Below are 14830 nucleotides of genomic sequence, written 5' to 3'. Positions count from 1 at the left end.
CACTGAGCCATCTCTCCAGCCCTGAATAATCAGTTTTAATGTTATTTACTTTTGTCCCAATTCTTGTATGCATACTCACATGCAATTGTGAATTTAAATATATATGAATGTGTATAAGTATATTTGAATATATGTAAATATGCCTATACATACACTATTCCCACCCATTTGGTAGACAATGTTCTTTTTATCTTTTTTCCCATGTCATAATATATCTTGGAAGCTTTTCCCATCACCATAGCAAGAACTTCCTCATCCTTTATTATGGCCACACCCCATCTTTTTGTGTCCCCCAATTAGTGAACATTTATGGCATTACTAATCTCCTCACTTTTATAAACAATGCTGCAAGGAATAATCATGTTCATTTGTCATTTCCCAAGTGTGGGAGTATGTTTACAGAATAAATTCCTAGAAGTAGAATTGGGTCACAGACATGAACCTTACAACCCAATTCTGCTGAGTTCCTCTAGTTCTCTACAGAGCTTGTTCCATTTTGCACACCCACCAAGTAATGTATTTTATAAAACGTTTGTGTCAATGAAGTGATTTTTTTTTTTTAAAGATACTTGGTGACTGCTTTGTGAGTTTGGTGAAAACTTTGGGCCTCTACCAAGAGAAACACAAATAACAAAGACTCATGAAGGCCATGCATAACTCCTAGGTTGAGAGCCATGGTAGAAGGGCAGCAGATGGAAAGAGGGTAGTTTTAGAGCAAACCACCTCAGCTCATATCTCAGCTCCTACACTCAAGGCCAAGGAACATCTGACAAATTGCTCAACTTCTTTGAGCCTCAGTTTTCTTTTGAAGGAAGGATGTAGTAATTCTGCTTCCTAAGACACTGTGCTTTTACAGCTTATCATGTACTTCTAGGAATACAGTAGGAGTTTAATATATGGTTTAAATACATTCAAGTGTGTATGCACTTTCACATGCATACAGGCCTTAGGTTCCACCTCAACCTCTGGTTTCTAGAGGTTCCCGTAATACCCTCTACATCAACACTCCTTAACATAAAGAATATGGGAATCGCCCGAGGGCCTTAGTTTGAGATTCCTGGTTCCTACTTCAAACCCAGCTCCATGCAATTGGGATTTCTGGAAGGGGACTCTGGTCAAAGGGCTTCACACTTGGAGATTAGAGTCAGTTGAGTTGATGAATTCATGCTAGACAGCTTGGTTGATGTTAGGCGTTCCCGCATGTGGCTTTGCCAGTGGGATGTGTATTCACAGACAGGTGTTTGTGCCCAAGAGAAAGCATGATCCAAGACAGCCTTCCCTGGCTTCATCTATTTAAAAAAAGAGACAAGCATCAATGAGGGTAACATACAGATCTACAATCCCAGCAGGAATAGTACTCATAACACTCCAAAAGAGACACAGGTCAGGATATGTTAGAAGAAAGCCTGGGATGGGCTCAGATCAGAGGAGAACTGATCAGTTACCTGTCTCAGCTATGGTGACTGACCAGCAGCTAGACCAAGAGGACATGAGGTCATGGGCCTTTGGCCTGTAATCCTTCCTGGTCTTGCCCAGGATTGGCAAAGTTTCTCTGGGGCAGCAAGTGATGGCTTTGAACTTCAGATGAACACCACATAATCTTTTAGTACAAGCATGTCTCATGGAATATTTGAGGCATGCTTATACTGAAATAATTAGGTTTCCCTTGAGATTTGAATTTAAACAAGTACTCTGTGGTTTTCTGGTCATAGGGCCCAAGGACTTCACCGTTGTTGTCTCTAACTCCAGAGGGGCTGTGGAGCCCCCATGTGGTTGTCTTAGGGTTGGCATTCTGTGATCCTAGCCTTCGGTGGGCACTGTATCTGAGGAGGGTGAGGGGCTAGGGTCGGCAGGGTGTGGACTTTAGGAGAGGCAACCCTCCCCACCTGTGTTGGGAGGGGTGGGGTGGGAATACACAGCCCATTCATGGTGATTCAGCACCTGAGATCCTGGTCCAGGGGACCCTGTAGTATCACTATCACCCCCAATTTGGAGATGAATAGATGTGAAGCTTGCCATGTTAAGACTGTAGGAGACCTGCCCCCTGTGGCTGGGCCAGGTCTGGAGCTACCCAAACCCTCTCCCCACGCCTTGCTTCTCTCTGGCAATCCCAAGGGTTCAGGATGGGAGCAGCACCCGCCCCCAAATCCCTGGGACAGGAAACAACCCAGCCTCTCTGGGCACTGGGCCAGGGTCTAATCCAGGCTCACATGCTCTCTGGACACTCCTGGGTAGGAGCCTGGTCTGTAGACCCCCCTTCATCTCCATATGACAAAGACAGTGTCTCGTAGCTTGAACTACCCCTGGACACTGCTATCGGCTATGGGGGTGCCCTTCAAGGGCCCAGGGTGAGATGCTACCTCTCAGGCTCAACCTCTCACCCCCGCCCCAAACCCTGAAACTGGTAGGGAGGCTTCTGGGTCTTTAGCCCACAGTCAGGCTGCAGGGGGCCCTGGTGGAACCCTGGTTCCCAGTCCCAGCCCCTCATCCCAGCCCCTCTCTGAGGAGGAGGCGGGCAGCCGGAGCTTTGCAGCCAGAGCTCCTCAGCTCCCAGCTCGGGAGCCAGATGTAACATTGACCTTAAATGGTAAAAGCTCCCCAGAGTGAAGAGAGGCTGGCCAGGGGAGGAAAGGGGAATAACTCAGTTTTAGGTAAGTCATCGCTATAGCCTAGAATAACGTGCCTCTTCAGTCCAGAGGGAAGCAGAGCAAGTCGCCTTCTCCTTAAAGGTACAGGGAGCTGGAATGGGGGCGCCTAACTTTCAGGGGAGGTGGTCTGGTTGGGTGACATTTCAACTGAGTATCTTTATTGCTGTTATTTTAAGTTTTAAATAAGAAATGAACTTGCCAGTCTTCACTAAATCCTGCCCCCTCAGCTCGCCATTGGAAAGCACACCCAAATTGGGGTGAAGGTGTGACTTCTCACGGAGACCCTCACCCTGGGCTTTCCTGTGGGAACCTTTGTGGCAGCGGAAGAGCCCCAGAGCTGTGCAAGTCAGTTGGGGTGGGCTTTCTCTCTGCTGGGTTTCTATGTCTCTTCCTTGGTCCTTCTGAAGTCTGAGTGTATGAACCCGTGGTCCGGCCATCTCCATCCTTGACCCTGCCTCTGTTTCTCTCCTTCACCTTCCTGACCTGTGCCTAGTCACAGCCTGTTCCATCTCTGTCCCCACCTCTCCTTTTGTATTTCTTCTGTGCCCTTTCACCTTTCACTGCTCCTTAGATGTGGGGTGTGTGTGTGTGTCCAAGTCTGTATCCCAGCCTGCACCCTTCCAGAGGCCATTTAAAGCTATTCCTAGAGTGAGTTTTGAGGATGGGCTTTCTCAAAGAGAAGGCAGGGAGCAAGGCCTGGGAGAGGCCCAGCTCCCTGCTCCCTCCTGTGCAGTAAACAGTTGTAAAAGCTGGAGAGTCTGTGTAGCTTTCATCAACAGCAACATAGCCTGGGATCCTTGGCCAGCCCTCCTGCTTCCCTAAACGAAAGATGCTGTTCTGCAACACTCTTCAGGCAGCTCCAGGGTGGCAGAGGAAGCAAAACAGCCCCGGTACTTGGCTGAGCTGCATTCTGCAGGGAGGAGGAGGAAGCTGCCCAGGACTGCCAGGCTGGGGCACAAGGGAGGCAGGACCTGGGAGGAGGGGGCTTTCCCTAACAGGGGGTAACACATACCTGTTCAGCAGGTGCAGTTACCTAGCCCTTGGTTAAGCGACTTGCCCGAGTCACACAAGAAGGGTCAGAGCTGGGACTGGAACCCAGGGCTGCATAAGTTCACACCTGACAGCTGTGAGGACCTCCAATAGTGGCTTGTGATTTTTGACCAAGGGACAAAATAGTTGTTGTTATGTTTGGTCCACAATTCAATAGTATGTGTGCATGTGTACGCTTCTCTTTCTGTGTCTTTGGTGGTAGGGGAGACAGTTCCATGAATCCTCTGAGATGTCTGGGAAGGATAATGTGCTAATTGCTACAATATGATCAATAATCATCCCCATAAATGTGTTTTCTGAGGGAAAGAAGCCAACATGGGGTTTCAACACAGAGCTTTTCCTACCCAGGGGATATTAAGCTGTTCAGTAACTCCTTACTCCTGAGCCCTGCAAAGCAGAGATTTTTATCACCATCCTTGTCTTGTGTCTCAGAAACGTCACACAGCTTGTATCTGGGGCTGTCACATGGTGTCAATGTGATCTTACAGCAATGCTAGGACAGCTATATCTGCCCCTCAGCTTTACAGATGGGGACACCTGGGCTAGAGGGTGTTAAGTACCACCACATGACAAGGTATCTTGGGTAGGTTTAGTTAGAGCCATGTGAAATCTTCACTTAAAACTGAATTCTCAATTCTCAGTGGGCCCAGGAGACTAAATTTGGGGATAAGACATTCTGTGAGTCTGTGGGAGGAAGCTGGATTCTTTACATGATGGGCTGAGATACAGCAGGACAGGAGATTGAAGGCTATGAGGCAGAGTCCACTCTATGTGTTCCATACCCAGAATGAAGCTGGGAGCCTACTGGGTACTCGGAGTCAATCAGTTTTGGATGAATAAATGGTTGCAATGCTTCTAAGGTTTGTCTTGGTTAAACAGAACCTGGGTGCCGATGGTCAGAGTCTTGTAGTCTGGCTTGAAGGATGCTGGATGCAGGGAGCTCTATTATTTGTCTCTCCTTGCCTTATCACTTGGGTAACCCCATAAGGCCATTAGACTGATCCTTACCATTTTGATGTGGCTAGACTGTTTTTTTACTGCCCAAGGAAAAGCCAAGGTCCAGGTGAAAAGGTCAAAACCTCCAGACTAAGCCTCTACCCCTGGGGAGCTATTTGAGTCAGAGGAGAGAGAAGGCATTCTGGTGTAATAAATGCAAAGGAAAATAGGGGAAGGAAATGGTATTAACTGAACTCCTACTGTGTACCCAGACCTAGGCCAGCTCTGTTCTTCAATTCAGTACTTGTGTTAGAACTCAGACACACAGCTGCTGGTTGTGGTGAGGGGGGTTCTAGCTCAGGCTGGCTCTCTCCAGTGTAGGGCACTTTCTGCAGTAAATGTCACCCTGTCTTTAGTAACAGGTCACAGGCCAGTTTTTGAGTACCATTGTCCAATCATGGGAGAGTCAAGAAGAGAGAGAAAGGGGCTATCACAACAAGCCCTGTGAATTTTGGACTTCAGGTGACAGCCCAGGTCAGCCTCACCACATGGCCCTTTGGATAAGACACCTTAGCAGAGATAACTTCTGTCCATGGCCTTAGGCAAGCCTTGTCTTCCCTGCCAGGGACTTCTCTGAGGGAGATAGGAAGCAAGTGACAGACAGACGGACAGACAGAAAAGCTGGCAGGGGAACTCCTCCCCAAGGAGCTATTGGCAGTTAATGGTTGCCAGAGCATCATTTTCTTTAGTCCACTGGTAAGTTACCTATGTGCTAGTAAATAACTGCTTACCCATGCCCACACAAACACTAATTAAACTTAATGGGCCAAAAAAATAAATAAAAAAGACATGAAAGTAAGAGAGGACTAACTAGTAGAGAAAGCAGTCAGGAGGAGTAGGAAGTGGGTGAGAGAGGGTAACGAGGGTGAATATGATCACAGTACGTTGTACATAGGTGCGAAATTCTCAAAAACAATCTTAAATTCAACCAAATGCCTTTCCAGTAACTGTATGATTAAAAATACAATTAAAGTTATTAATATAAAAGAGAACTGGGCTTATTCAGCTCTACTTTCTTCCCCCATTATTTTTCTTTAATCCAAGCACTGGGAGGTGTTCATGCCACCCAGAGGCAAAACCCAGATGATGTCCTGAGTCCTGACTTAGAAATGCCTGTGCTTCCTCCAAGTGTGGTTGAGCAAAACTTTAATCCCAGCAGAGGCAGGCGGATCTCTGTGAGTTCAAGGCCAGCCTAGTCCACATAGTGAGTTCCAGAAACAGCTAATTATAAAGCTAAGAACCCCTTCAGAATCTCATCACTCAGAGGTAAATATTGCTGAAATTATGGGGTGTTAATGCTTCTACCATTCAGGTTCTTTTTATTAATTTATTTTTATTTTATGTGTATGGGTGTTATGCCTGCATGTAAATGCACCCATGTCATGCAATGCCTGTGGAATGACAGAAGAGGGCATTGGATCCCCTGGAACTGGAGTTACAGATGGTTATTAGTTGCCATGTGGATGCTGGGAATCAATCCCGGATCTTCTGCAAGAACAGACAGTGCTCCTGACTGCTGAGCCATCTCTCCAGTGCCCCCATTCAAGTTCTAACTAGGCCAGACCCTGCTTGGCTTTTGAGGTCATGTGAGTTTGAGCTTGTTCTAGGAGAGATGACTGTAGACTTTGTAGACTCCTGTCCTGTCCTGTCCTGTCCTCTCCTTCCCTTTCTTCCCTCTTTTCTTCTTTCTTACATCACTCAGACTGACCTTAAACTCAATATGTAGACAAGGATGACTTTGAACCTCTGATTCTCCTGCCTCGGTATGCCCCACCATATCTGCTGTATGTGCTGCTGGGGATCAACCAACTCCAGGGCTTCACGCGTGCGAGGTAGGCAAGCCCTCTACCAATGGAGCTACATCCCCAGCCCAGTAGACTCTTTATATTTCTCTACATTTTACAAAACTAAGACCTTAAATGGTATTGTAGTCTGATTTTTTCAAAGCAAAACATTCCATCATAATCTTTTTCTCTGTATCATTAAAGATTATTCAAGCATGATTTTGGGATAGTGTTTTGCAGAGTCATTTGAGCTGTGCCAGTTTAATCATCTTTCCTGTCAGTGGCCTTTGCAATGTGGGGTTTCCTTAGAGGGTTATCTCAGAGACACACACAGTACAATGGCTTTCCCACTTGGGGAAAATGGTACAATGGCTGGCACTTGGGGGCTCAGCTCTCAAAGGTTGATCTACGCTGTGTGGCCTGCTACATGGGCTTGTTCTGAAAAGTAATTGTAAGTGGGACACTGACCAGCCTTCTACAGACAGTTACATTGTCAGAACACTTTGTCAAGTTCTTCTTGGTCTTTCACACCAAGGAGGGATTTGTATTTGAAGTCCAGTGTCTGGCTAAAACCAGAACAGACTCAGGCAGATCAGGGAGTGGTCACCCTTGTTTGAACCCAGTGCGCCTTCATCATCTTTCTGACCTTGCTTTCTCTTCTTGGCAGAATCAGAGCAGGATTTGGCGGAACACTTATTTTATATATACATAGCTGGACTATAATAACTATTTTCACTACATTTATTTTTAACATAGCTCTCTATTTGTGTTAACTGGTACTGATTTTTTTCACTTTAGAACATAAAATTTCCCTTTTAAATAAGTGTAATGACAGTGGTTGCTGGTCCACACTGAGTGTCTGCTGGGTGCTGGCACTGGTCAGTGCTTCATCTACAGAAACTCACAGAGCCCTCACGGCTGCCCTCAGAAATAACTGCCATCACTATCTTCAGTATACAGATAAGGAAACTGAGGCACAGAGGGAGAAGGTAAAGATTTGCCCAACAACACAAACTTAGTAAATGCCAGGGCCCAGATTTCAACCTGTCATTTGGGTTAATTTGCCTTTAATCCCAGAACTTGGGAGGCAGAGACAGGCAGATCTCTATGAGTTCAAGGCCAGCCTGGTTTACATAGTGAGTTCCAGGTCAGCTGGGGCTACAGTCTGGGAGAGCCTGTCTCAAGCCACCACACCCCCCCCCCCCCCCCCCCCCGCCCAATTAAGTAAATAAATCTATAGATGTGGTGAAAATGGTAAGAGCAGCATCCAAAGGACCCACATAAGCTTGGTGGAACCGGAGCATTAGTGTGGGCAGTGTGGGGGAAGCTCTACCTAGGGACATTCAGGAACCTGGGAGGGATGAGGGCGCACTGCTCACAGACTGCTGTAGGGGTGGGATTTGGTTCCCAGAGTGGCCTCCCTGGGGAGGGACACACAGGCCTCAGCAAATTCTTCCACTGACATGCCAACATGTAGGAAGATGTTCCCAGAGAGACGGAGGTTTCCAGTTCATTAGAAGCAAGCTAGAGATATCATGGACCTGTTGCACATGTGTGGTCCAGCATACACAGAGACTGGGTGGAGAGAGCTCAGTGTTGACCAGCTCTCCCCTCATGGTCATGTGGAGAAAGGCTGCTTCATGTGGGAGGCAGCAGCATTGCACACTGGATTGAGCACGTGGCTCCATCACAGACAAATGTCTCAAACTGCAGCAAGCTCTCTATCCTCGGTCTCTGAGTTTCAGCACTGACTGTATGTAACTTTGAGTCCTGTTCTCATACATGTAGACAACAGAGGAGAGCAGAGAACTTCTTCGGTGACTACTTTGGTCTCCTGGAGGAGTCTTCAGGAGGCCCCATGAAGAACATCTTCCTTCCTTCCCTGTGTTCTGAGGCCTGTTGGGATTCAGAGACTAATCTCCCTGATATAGTTAATAAAGCTGCTATCGAAGACTGTGTATTACATGGAGGCCAGAAGTTTTCTAATAGAGCCCTGAGCAGACTTACTACTGCCCCATGTGTTCTTAGAGCTTGAAGGGGCCATTCACTCATTCTCTAGAGAAGGGGCAGGAGGAGGAACTGAGCTGTCCTCTTGAATACCCCTCTGAGCTCCATCAGAGCTATGCCTCCGGTGGAGCCTGCATTATTACCCTCTCATACAGCATAGTGAGGGTTTGGTCCATGCCCAGTATCAGAGACTTCAGAGACAGGTGCCATGCCTTAGTGAGAGACAAGGAGGGTTGAGGTTGACACGATCCCATGATAATAGGAGCCCCAGCTCTGCCCGTTCCACTTGATAGACTCTTGTCCTTTCTCCCTGGGAGATGCCTGGTGGGGGACTTGTGTGGTACAGGTTTTCTCTGCACAAGACATGCTCCAATTAGAAGGACCTAGATTGATTTGTCTGTGTATATGTGTGTTTGTGTGGTGTATGTGTGTGTGTGTGTGTGTGTGCGTGTGTGTTTGTACATGTGTGTACACATGTCTGTGGAGGCCAGAGGTTAACTCTGGGTGTCTTCCTCTGTCAGTGTCCACTTTTTTGAGTACCAAACATGGTACTCACCGATTCATCAAGACTGACTGGCCAAGAAGCCCCAGGGATCATCCTGTCTCATCCTTCTCAGTACTAAGGTTCCGGGTGTGCACCATCACACTTGGTATTTTACGTGGGTACTGGGGATCTGAATTTAGATCCTTATGCTTGTGTGGCAAGTAATTTATGGACTAAGCCATAGCCCCGACCCTTGAAGTTCCATGTAGGCAATCTAAGCAGGAAGAAAATGTTCTCTTAACTATCTTCTAGGTTACTTCTAGGCCACCATTGTTTGGGCAGGATAAATGAGTCATGCATTGTATACTTAATATCTAACTAAATCCATGTGTTAGCCATCCAAGGTAGATAATAGCCACAGGCTGACCCGGGAAGGTTAAGTTACTTAGCCAAGACCACTAACTAGTAGCTAGTCTTAAATTTTTAAAAATTTATCTTTTATTTTATGTGTATGAAAGCTTTGCCTGCTTGTATGTAAATGCACCATGTGCGTGCAATGCTTGTGGAGGCAGAAAAGGGAGTCAGGTCCCCTGGAACTGGAGTTAGAGAAGGTTGCTAGCCACAATGTAAGTGTTGGGAACTGAACCAGGGTCCTTTTTAAGAGCGGCCAGTGCACTTAACTGTTGAGCCATCTCTTCAATCCCAAATCTTTGGAGTTTTTTTTGAAGCAGGGTCTTGTTATGTAGCTAGACTGGCCTACCCACTATGTAACCCAGGCTGGCTTAGAACTTGTGGTGATCCTCCTGCCTCAGCCTCTCAAGTGCTAAGCCACCAACCTAGCTGCTAGTAACAAAGCAAATATCTCCACACTCCCAAACCTGCAGCTCTTTCTGTCTCTGCTGTTTCTACACTGGGATTCAGGGTAGGTTTGAGATGTTGAAGCCCCTGATCCTACTCCTTCAAGAACTAAGCACAGGAGGCCCCAGAGCTGTTGCCATAAGCTCTTAGGACAGGAGTCTGGGGCAGCTGTATTCTCACTCTTCCAGCCTGTTTTACTTTGCCCCTCTTTTGTCTTTTTGGAATGTGATTATCTTTATCAGATCTAATAACCTTGCCCATGAACAAGCCCTTTCTTTTGTTTTGAGGGAAAACACAAGTCTAGGATCATGAGCTTTCCACTGGCTGGAAATGCCATGCCCTTCATATAACAGACAAATAACTGTCTATGTTTCACCAAAGTGTTTGCCCTGAGAGTTCATAGATACGTCTATGGTCACCAGAGGCAGTCAGGAGTAGTGACTGATTTGAGTTTAAACCCCAGCATCACAAATTGCCATAGGACCTTGAACGAATGACCAACATTTTCTTTTTCTATAATTACAATAGCAATAGAAATGCTCAAAGAGTAGCTGTGAAGAGGAAATTGACTGCTTTATTTAAAGCATTATGCATGTATGATCTTCTATAAATAATCATAATTAGGGCTGGGGAAATGGTTCAATGGGTAAAGCACTTGCCATGTCACCTTTGGGTGTGTCTGTGAGTGTGTCTCACCAATACCCTAGGCATTTCTTAACCCAGTCAAGCTTATAATCAAGAATAACCATGTTCGTGACAGTGACCTTTCAACATAAGGGCTCCAATCTATTTATCAAATATGAAGCAGCTTTATTTTGTTTCTACTTTTTAATAAAAATAGAAAACCATTTCCAATTTTCTACCTGTGTCCTGCTGGACCGTCTCGTATTTCTTCTTCTTTTTTTTTTTTGTTTAGTTTTAGACACAAGATCTTGTTATATAGTTCAGGCTAGCTTCAAATTAGCTATGTAGCTCAGGCTGGCCTTGACTTCATGATCCTCCTGTCCCATCCTCCAAAATTCTGGAATTACAAGGATATACCTCCATGCCCAGCACATCTCTATTCTGTAGTTTTGCTAACTGCACAGTGGGAACCATTGCTGTAGGGCATGGGTCCAGCCTGACCAAGCTTTCTTGGTACCTAGTTTCTGAGTTCTCAGAAGATCTGGACTTGCCCAACCTGGGTGCAACAGCCATGGTCAGTGGTCAGGTTTATGGGACACAGATGTGGCCAACGAGAATCATCCCTTATATAACGAGGGTTCCTCAAGAAGGGAATATCTCTGGAATCAAAAGTGTCCTAAAAAGATGTGTGAACTAGGGATGGTCTTTCTCTGCCTGGCAGAGGTCTGTCTGCAAAGCCCAGATCCCCAGCACACATGCATAGAACGTCTTCCCCAGAGGACTGGCCACATGCACTGCATGTGGGAATTTTGCCCTCTGCTCCTTTGGAGAGTGACCTCTTCTCCTTGCTGATGTCCCTGTACATGGCCAACATTTCCAGAAGGTGTGGCATTCACAGGCATTTCCATGACTTGGGGGCAGACTGCTTCTTAGACCTGCTGAGTCCACCAGCGGAACATGGATGTGGTAGGTAATAGACCTCAGGGATCTTAGTGCCTTAGACCCAGGATGCTTGGCAGGCACCAAAGGCACTTCCATATGCAAAGCCTAGCTTTTCAGAGCTTGGAGAGGAAAAGTCCATTTGCTGGACTCTATAGGAATATGTTTCATATGATAACAAGAGGAACAATACTATACTTGTTATTATTAATCTGACAGCTAACATTTATTGAATGTCAGCTAAGTATTATGTTTTATGCATTACCTATATTATCTAATATTTTTGCAAACCCTGTGAGCTAGTTGATAACATCATCTCCACTTTCAGAAAATCAAGACTTTGGTGGGTTGAATAGTTCACTCGGAATTATGTAGCTGGAAAGTGTCAGAGCCAAGGTTATGTGGCCCTTGCTACAAAGTGCATGCAGCTCATCAAGAGATAGAAATTCTGGCTGGGTATGGTGGCACTTGCCTTTAATCCAGCTCTCAGAAGGCAGAGGCAGGTAGATCTCTGTGAGTCTGAGGCCAGCATGGTCTGCTTAGGGAGTTTCAGGCCAGACAAGGCTGCATAGTGACACCCTGTCTCACTAAATAAATATAAAAATTTAAAGAGATGTCAAAAAAGGTTAGTTAGCTCACTGTGGTTTTCCAGGGAGGTCCTCAGAGAAGATAGTGTTGTGTCCAGCTTGTAGCAGGTACATGGTAGGCAGTGAATGAATGAATGCAGCTGGGGTTTGTGAACGTCTTCTAGGTTCTACCCCCTGAGGCCATTTCCTGAGCAGAAACAAGCCATCACCACAGATGCAGTGATCCCTGCATAGAAGCCTGGTTCGTGCTGTGCCCCTGAGCAAATTGTTCCTCTTTCCTCAGAGCTGGTGAACTGTGTATTCTGCAAGGCCCAAGGATCCACTCAATAGTTACTGAGACTATTCCAGAGCAATAATTGTGACAGGCACTGTGTGATGAGGAGGGGGACTGCAGGTGTGTTAGAAGAGCCAGCTGTTATTCTCACTCTGAAAGGCCCTACAGTGCCCCTGGGAATAGTTGAACTGGCATCAGGCTATTCTAAAAAAAACATTTGCTGTTGGAGGCGTGCCTGTTCCCTGTCCTTTTGTTAACAAGACGCCTGATTCATGCTTTAGAGATCAGAAGCAATGGTCTTGTTTTCATCCCTAACAGAATTGTGAGAGCCTGGTCCCCTTTCCTTGAGCCTTGCCTCTGGAAGAAGATGATCGCACTTTCTGGGAGAGGAGCTCAGGACATCGAAACCATCAACCCCATAGGCATTAGAATTGGGGGAGTTCAGGAGGTTGTGGGTACCCTTCAGAGTCCCCAAAGTGAAGGAGACCCAGGGTGTATTCAAGCAGCTAACATACCCACACAGCACTTGCTCTGACTGTGTCTCCTCCATCCTTCCTGAGGACCACAGAGCCTGTTACCTGCATAGCCTTTCATAAATTCCCCAGAGTTCAGTTTTAGTCACACCATAGGCAGCATAACCAAGCTCACTTCCCTGTGTCCCACCTCAGACTGTCATTAGCATTTTGTGGATCTCAGGCTCATTTGTTTTTATGGGCCCCTTCCTCCTTAAGAAAATATTTAAGGGCTGGGGATTCAGCTCCATTTGTAGAGTGTTTGCCAAGCATGCATGAAGCCCTGGGTTCCACCCTTAGCACTCTAATAAAACTAGGCATGATGGCTCACATCTGTAATCCAAGTGCTCTAGAGGTAGAGGGAAAAGGGTCAAAAGTTCAAGGTTAACCTCAGCTATAAAGAGAGTTTAAAAAAAATGAAACAACTTAAAATTTTATTTTATGACTATGCTGGTGGAAACATAAACATGCCTACTCAAACACTCTCTTTCACTTAAACGTCCATTTTTCTTTCTGATTTTGGAACTGAAACACTTTCATGGGCCCTTGGCCTTGTTCCTACTTGCATTTGATGGAGAAGTTGGTCCTGCCCATGTTGCCCTGTCAGCTTGAATCCTGTCTAAGGACTATAGCGCCAGCATCATGTAGAAGCAGGTGGCAGCACAGAACCCCGAGGGCTCCCTGAGACACACTGCCTCCCACATCAGGCCTAGGTAAAGGTCTGCATGTGACAGCTTACATGCTGTCTCCTGACACACTAGAATACCTGGATTCCAGGAAACACACTGCTCCCCTTAAACCTCAGAAAAAGTTACATGACAGGAAGTCCAATGTGGGTTCTGGTGGGGTCGGTGGATAGCTTGGTCAGCCAAGTTCTTGCTAAGCAAACATGAGAATCTAAGTTCTAGTCCCAGTACCTACATTAAAAGCTGGGTGTGGTCAGGTCACGCTTGTAATCTCAGCACAGGGGGTCAGGGGACGGGGTAGGGGACAGAGACAGGGGAATGCTTGTGGCTCACTGGACAGCCAACCTAGGCTACTTGGTGAGTTCCAGGCCAATGTCTCAAAAAAAATAAAGTAGATGGCTCCTGAAGAATGCTGCTCAAGGTTGACTTCTGTGGCTTCTGTATATACAGCATATACATATACATGTGTATACACACACACACACACACACACACACACACGAGTCCAATATGGAAGGTGTATCGAGCATTCAATGACCACGTAAGCGCCAAGAATTTCTGGATGGTATTTGTACCTCTCTTGCACTGTCCCCAGTGGGCAAGTGAGATAACGGGGGTGTTAACTCTCCTCTGAGTTACTTCCAGTTTCCTTATGAAGCAGGAGGCCTCCAGAGACCTCTCTTCAGGGGGCCCTAGCTCTCAGTGGATCAACCAGGGTGATCCAGATCTCCTCACAGCACTATTCCTACAACCATCTTTCCTCCCACCACAGACATCCTCTAATCCTAAAGACCTTAGGGCATCCTAGATTTGATCCTCTAATCCTAAAGACATTAGGGCATCCTAGATTTGATCCTCTAATCCTAAAGACATTAGGGCATCCTAGATTTGTGTTTTACAAGGGACACTTGGTATCCTGGTTTGTTTCTCCACTGTTGTGACAAAATACTCTGACCACTACCAATTTGGGGAGGAAAGGATTTGTCTTACATCTCCCAGGTCACAGTTCATCAGGGAGCCCAAGGTAGAAATTCAGGGCAGGAACCTGGAGGCAAGAGCTGAAGCACAGGCAATGGAGGAACTCTGCTTACTGCTTTGCTCCCCTGGCCCCTGCTCAGCCTGCTTTCTTATGCAACCCAGGCCCACTTGCCCAGGGATGGCACCAACCACAGTGGGCTGGGCCCTCCCACATCACTCAACAATCAAGAAGGTGCCCCACAGGCCAGTCCAATGAAAGCAATTCCCCAATTGAGGCTCCCTCAACCCAGGTGTGTCAAGTTGACACTAAAGCTCTCCAGCACAATTGACCCCTTGTCAACTTGACACACAAACACATCACTATTAAACCATACCCTTTCCAATTCCTGTCTCCAAGATACGA

General features: G+C 46.5%; 1 protein-coding gene across 2 annotated transcripts in view; it reads left to right on the top strand.

Annotated features, from left to right (window-relative positions):
- The first annotated feature begins 2337 nt into the window (after positions 1-2337).
- Mrvi1 (murine retrovirus integration site 1 homolog) overlaps positions 2338-14830 on the top strand; it is a 168794-nt gene continuing 156301 nt past the window's right edge. The window contains exon 1 of one of the 2 annotated variants that reach the window (XM_017803291.2): positions 2338-2729. The gene's annotated coding sequence lies outside the window, so the exon portion shown is untranslated. The remainder of the gene's footprint in view (positions 2730-14830) is intronic. The other variant, XM_017803292.2, reaches the window with a different exon arrangement.

This window comes from Nannospalax galili, unplaced genomic scaffold (assembly GCF_000622305.1).
Source record: "Nannospalax galili isolate Female #2095 unplaced genomic scaffold, S.galili_v1.0 scaffold44, whole genome shotgun sequence".
NCBI lineage: Eukaryota > Metazoa > Chordata > Mammalia > Rodentia > Spalacidae > Nannospalax > Nannospalax galili.
This window is presented reverse-complemented; position numbering and strand designations above follow the sequence as displayed.